The 6,000-nt window shown below is 48.8% G+C and overlaps 1 protein-coding gene across 5 annotated transcripts in view; it reads left to right on the top strand.

Annotated features, from left to right (window-relative positions):
- The first annotated feature begins 4,092 nt into the window (after positions 1-4,092).
- RAI14 (retinoic acid induced 14) overlaps positions 4,093-6,000 on the top strand; it is an 85,897-nt gene continuing 83,989 nt past the window's right edge. For 2 of the 5 annotated variants that reach the window (XM_041419343.1, XM_041419308.1), the window contains exon 1: positions 4,093-4,215. The gene's annotated coding sequence lies outside the window, so the exon portion shown is untranslated. Of the gene's footprint in view, positions 4,216-4,239; positions 4,477-6,000 lie in introns of those variants that run through there. The other 3 variants (XM_041419317.1, XM_041419326.1, XM_041419335.1) reach the window with 2 other exon arrangements.

Raw genomic sequence — 6,000 nt, 5'->3', positions numbered from 1 at the left:
CCAGAGGCAGATAATGTCCTTTCTCTCACAGGGAAAGAACAGTAAACTATGTTTTTGTTCTCTCCTAACTGGAGCATCTGTTCAGTCCTACGCAGGTAAAGCTGCTGTTTAGGGCTGGCTCTCCAGGGTTCACCTGATCTCTGCTGCAAAACCACTGAAGGGTTGAGCAGCAGTAACACAGACACCCTGGCCTCCTCCTGATTCCTGCTCTTATGGCAAAGGAGGAATATTCAGATTTAAAGGGCAGCCCAGCCTCACAGTGCCACTGGAGGCCATGGCAAAGCAGGACCCTGTGGTGCCAGAAGAATCACAAAAGCAAAACTTCACTGGAGCTTTCCAAGAAATGTCACCTGGGACTGTGAGGAGGCCAAGTTATAAACTGGGGCTCCTTGCAGAAAGGAGTGCAAAGGTGAGTGCAGGTGTGAAAACCATGAGAAAGAAGAATGGTTGTTGGAGGCAGAGGAAATCCTTCTTGAAACAGAAAGTTGAAATAATCTAGATAATTCCCTGCAACCATTCTTGGATTTTTCCTTCACTCTTTGAAAGTTCAGCTCAAAGTAAAAGAAGTCCCTAGGCAGGCTTTCCTCTCTCTGAAGATTCTGTCTCACTTAAGAGCCCAGTTTGAGCAGCTCCAGTTGTGAGTTTCTTCCACTTTCAGTGTTTTCCTGTGGTGTTGACCCTGTCAGGCTCATTGCTGTTGCTATATGAAGAGCATGGAAACAGTAAAGGCAAAAAATTCCCAACCAAGTTTTCTAAACATACCATATTGTGAAGAGGCATCAATCACCTCCTTTCTGTGCTAACAAGTTATTAAAAAAAGAAAGTGCTCTGGTGGAAGCAGATAAAAATGACACTTTTTAACTGTCTCACTTGTTACCACAGTGATTCTTGCATTTTTGGGGGACATCTGCTACAAAGAATGAAAAAAAGTATTTTACTGTAGGCAAAGAACAGTCTGGAAACAAAATCATGCCTTAAAATCTAAAGCTAAACTTTACTTAAATTGTACTTCAGTTAAAAATAACAGCCAGGATTAGTAAATCAAACTATGTTCCAATTGAAAATAGTCAAACTAGAACCAGTCCAACAAGGGAACTGAAAATGTAGCACTTAGAGCTTATAGAACAGGTTTAGGCTGCTTGAAGGGATAGCAGGAAGTGATCAGCCACCTCAGGAGTGTGATTTCCTTTGCAAATGATTTCTAGGTGGAGATGTGGCCAGTGCTTTTTCTTCTACTAAAGGCAGTAGCCAGAAGCAGGGGTGGGGGTGGGGGGAAATTAACTAGCCAGGAGCAGCATAAAAAAATTAACTATGACAAGGTAAGATAATTAGCAGATGCTATCAAGACAGAGTGATAAGATGTGATTAAAGACATCTTTAAGCCACTTCCAGGCCTCTCCCTTCTGGAGAAGTGGCTAGGAATGCAGAGGTGGTTTCATTACACCCTTGCCGTGGGCAGCCAGTTCCAAGTCAAAACTGACTGCAACCTCTCCCATTTTCCAGGAGACTGAGCAGAGGAAGGTATCTTGCTCCCCCATCCTCACATCTTGCCTGCTGCACAAAGGACTGGAGGGGCATGGTAAGGGTGTCACACAGCCAACATGCTAATATTTACATTCTGAGAGAAGCTGCTTGTGTAGGATGTACTTTACCTCACAGATTTAGTCCTCTCCATCTAGCTAACAACTTAGGTTAGCTTATGGTGAGCATTTAATGAAACTCTCAAAGAGCTGCGTTTGCCCCAGAGTAGAAGCACAGTGGAAAGATATGACTATGGCAGAGCACTGTAGCACAACAAGGGCAAAATTTGGAACAGAGCTGAGCTCATCCAGCTCCCAGCTTTGTCCTTTGCCTGCAGAGGCTCCAGCCACAAAATTACATAGGAGTGTCCTGAATAAAAAGCAATGCCCAGCCCTTGGAAGGGGACCCAAAAGGGAGCTCAGGAAAGAAGAGATGAAAGGACAGACTTCCATGCAAGGAGACTAACCAGGCAGGTACATTCTGAGACACAGATCAGTTTGGTTTAATGCATTTAAGCTTGCTGCCACAACACACCCCAAAGCCTTTATCTTGGTCCACAGCTTATATGATGAACAGTACTTCTCTGGGAAGTAGTAAATATGGTATTTTCCACTTCTCAAGAATGGAAAGTTTTACGATACTGTAGACAGAAGGTACGATCAGTTATTAATGTGTGATTTAATATGTGAATATCCCATGCAGACCCAGACTCCATCTTTATTATATAGTGGCATTGAGAATGGAAATAAAAATCATATTTGGTCAAACCATGCAAATGCAAGAGATAATGACTAGCATTTTCAGGTTAGTCACACATGACTACACAGACATTTATTGCTGTTGCTATAAGTAGGCAAGAGACTTTCTAACAATACTGTACATGTGTATTTGGCTTTAAAAAATAACAGAAATTAAAGATAACTCATTAGTAAATGGAATATGTTTTGTATCTGATGAGCTAGCATTGCAGAGAAAGTTTGGTTGTCCTGTTTTTATTGATTTTGTGCAAATTAAGTTCTTATCATTAATTATATTAGATTAACATTTTGGGTTGTGTCTTTTTAATAAAAAAAAAAATTAAAGAAACAGTGCTGGCACAACAATGGCTGTTCTCAGACATAAAACACATGCAGAACAAATTGACCAAGGTAAGGGCTGTAGATTAGCAGAGGAAAGTATACTTCTGGTGATAATCAAGTGTATTTGTTTAATAACAATACTTGCCACTATTACAATAATCACCTAAAGTTTTGAAGTGCTCATTTCCTCCCTGTACTGTTTGCCACTTCAGGAGGTGTGGACACTGTTGAGAACAGAGAAGATAAGAGTGATCACAGAGATTAAAGGAGAACTTCTCAGTCAGGGAGCCCAGCTGTGGGACCAGTAGATGGAGAGCAGCTCTGGCAGGACATGATGGGAAGCAGCTCTGGTAGACGTGGGATGGGAGATAGGTGCTCACTTACAGGTTAGCGCGTAGACAAAGTGCGAAAGGTCTTGCACAGGTGGTGTTTTGGTGAGATGTCACCAAGTATTTAGTGGCTTTGATGGTTTGCATTGGCTTGATGGAAAACTCTAGAAAGGGCACTTCAGAGGTTCAAGTTTGGGAAGAAGGGTTTGGACTACATGGGAATCAGACTCCTAGAGCACATCCAGGGAATCAAAACATTGGTACTGCTATAAAGCCCACTTGTGATTCCCACTCTAACCTCCTACATAGTCAAACACTACACCAGTCATTAATCTGGATCCTGAACAAGAAATAGCCCACTTCTCCTCAATGAATCCTTGCTACCTAGAGGTCTGACAAAGGGACATTTGACATACAGCAAAGCTTTGTGGAGAACCAAAACCCAGGACTTCCCTCATGTGCTGAAGCACTTGTGTTTTGTTAAGAACTTGTCATAGGTTTGGCCCCTGCCCCCTGTCCTCGGCTTTGTCCTAAGGAGTTCCCAAAGTGCTCAAAGATGGACAGCGGACTGGCACTCACCTTCAGCCTGGGGAAGACTGAGGGGAGACCTCATTGCAGTTACCACTTCCCCAGGAGGGGAAGAGGAGCAGCAGACACTGATCTCTTGTCTGGGGTGACAGTGACAGGGTCTGAGGGAAGGGCCTGAAGTTGTGTCAGGAAAGGTTTGGGTCTGGTACCAGGAAAAGGTTCTTTCCCAGAGGATGGTTGAGCACTGGAACAGGCTCCCCAGGGCAGCGCTCACATCTCCAAGCCTGACAGAGCTCAAGAAGCGCTTGGACAATGTTCTCAGACACACGGTGTGACTCTCGGGGTGTCCGGTGCAGGACCACGAGCTGGACTCTGACGATCCATCCTTGTGGGGCCCTTCCAACCCGGCATTCAGCGACTCCGTGGCTCCCCGCACCCCTCCAGAGACACACGCCCGGCCCCGAGCCAGCAGGGTGGTCTCCTTTCCGTGTCCCTCACGGCCGCCCCCGCCTTCCCTCCCTCCCTCCCTCCCCTCCGCGCCGCTCCCGAGCGGGGCGGGGCCGAGCCCCCTCCCCGCGGCCCACAGCCCCCGCCGTCACGTGGCCGCCGTGTCACGCCGCCCTCCCGCCCCATCCCGCCCCCGAGTGTCCCGGGGCGCTCGGCGCCGCCGCTCCGCCCTTCGGCAGCGCCGCGGATCGCTCGGTGCGCGGCTCCAGGCTCAGCCGCGCCGGCGTAGCGGGACGCGGGCGCTCCATGAGGTGAGGGCGCGGCGCGGGCGGCGGGCGCGGCTCCGTGCGCGCTCGGCGGCGGCGGCGGGCGCCGTGAATGGGGCTTTGTGTGCTGCGCCCACCTGCTCCCGCCTCCGCCGCCCGGCGCGGGGGGCTCCGGGCGCTGCCCCGGCGGGGAAACCTCTGAGGGGCGCGACGGGAGGGAACTTCTCCCTGCTCTTCGCCGGGCGCTGCCGGAGCGCCCCGTTTGCCCGGTGTGGGGGAGCGGAGAGCAGCCGGGGGACGCAGCCCGTGAGTCGCTGCCGCTTGACTGTTTTGTTTTCATTTAGTCTGTAGTTTATGTTTTGTTTGCTGTGTTTCGTTTTGTTTCCTTCTCAAGATGCGTGGCAGGCAGTGACAGCTGCCCGCGGGGGTGAGGGGTGGCACGGCCGGTTCACTGCCCCGCACCCCTGCCCGCCCGCAGAGGGTCCCTCGGAGCCGCCCCGGGGTCGGGGGTCCCGGGTAGAGCGCGTCCGGCTGAGCCCCGGCAGCGCTGTGCCGGTCCCGGGGCACCCTGATGGGGATGAAGTCCTCCCCGGGGGTCCCTCAGAGTCTTCCCTCCCACTAGAAGGGTGGCCCCGGCTGTCCCGGGGCTCTCTCCGGGCTTTTGGTGGGAGCCCGTGGAGGGCAGGGTGCTGCCGGGCTCTGCCGGTGCCCCCGCCCCGCTGCCGGCCGCGCATCCCCGCACCCCGCGGGCGCGCAGGGGGCTGCGCCTTCCCATGGCAGCGCAGGCTTAAAAGATCCAGGTTTTCTGTTGCTGTTTAAAAAAATATTAAGTAGTCTGCTTTAGGAATAGCATCGAGTTTAATCGGGAACCTGTACTTTTAACTTCTCACAGGGCATGCGGAAGATTTATCTTCCCCTTGCACAGCGTTTGGCAGCACAAGCCTTCTGCAGTCTGCTGTTGCCGCTTGTGACATTCTTAACTTTCCCCTTGTGAAAAGAGTATGCTTTAACAGCGTTGCAGGATCGCTAACGAATTCTCCCGTTTGCTTCTATAATAAGTATGAATGTGCTTACTACAGCACTGATGTAAAACACTTCCAGTCTACTGCTACTTTCGTAGAAGCTGAAGCCTCTTTTTTTCTTTTTTCTTTTCTTCTCCTCTACCCTAGCAGGTTGTAGATTAGCTATATTATTTAAAAAAAAATAAAATGCCAAAAATTACACATACATCATGTTAAAAGGCTTCTGGTGTCTAGGATTAACTAGGAGTAACTGAATTTAGTAAATATCTGTCAATGACCTGCTTGGCTCTTGTCTTGGGACACTCATGGAAAGCTGTCAATGAGATTTTATTTACTAATAGAAGAATTTCATAACAGCCATATGAACCAGAGGGAAAGAGCATTTTGAGTAGAACAACATATATGAGCACAGGGTTCTCTTGATTTGAAGCCAAGCTCAGTGCCAATAAGTCACTGTGCAGTAGCAGACACCCATTCTTCCAGTCTCTAAAAATATTGGCCCTCTACTATTCTTCTCCCATTCCAAGAGTGCATCTGCTAGCAGAGCAATAAAATGTTACCTCCTTCCCTCTATTTCCCTGAAACAAGAGATGGGTGGATAACATAAGGTGAAGAGACTACATGGGAGGCTGCTCATCTCATGAAGTGATGTAAGCATTTCATCACTTGCTTGCCTCATGTCTTCTTTTTTTTTTTTTTTTTCTTTCTGTATGTTCAGTTTTCCTTCTCCCCCTCTCTGATGACTTTATGCCTTTTTTGAGGGAGAAGCAGTGATTGGAGAAACATGAAAGCTAGTTCTTGTGTAATA

Source organism: Onychostruthus taczanowskii, unplaced genomic scaffold (genome assembly GCF_017590055.1).
Source record: "Onychostruthus taczanowskii isolate IOZ18803 unplaced genomic scaffold, ASM1759005v1 scaffold108, whole genome shotgun sequence".
NCBI classification, from domain to species: Eukaryota; Metazoa; Chordata; class Aves; order Passeriformes; family Passeridae; genus Onychostruthus; species Onychostruthus taczanowskii.
Note: the sequence above shows the minus strand (reverse complement) of the source record. Positions and strands in the feature narration are given on the sequence as shown.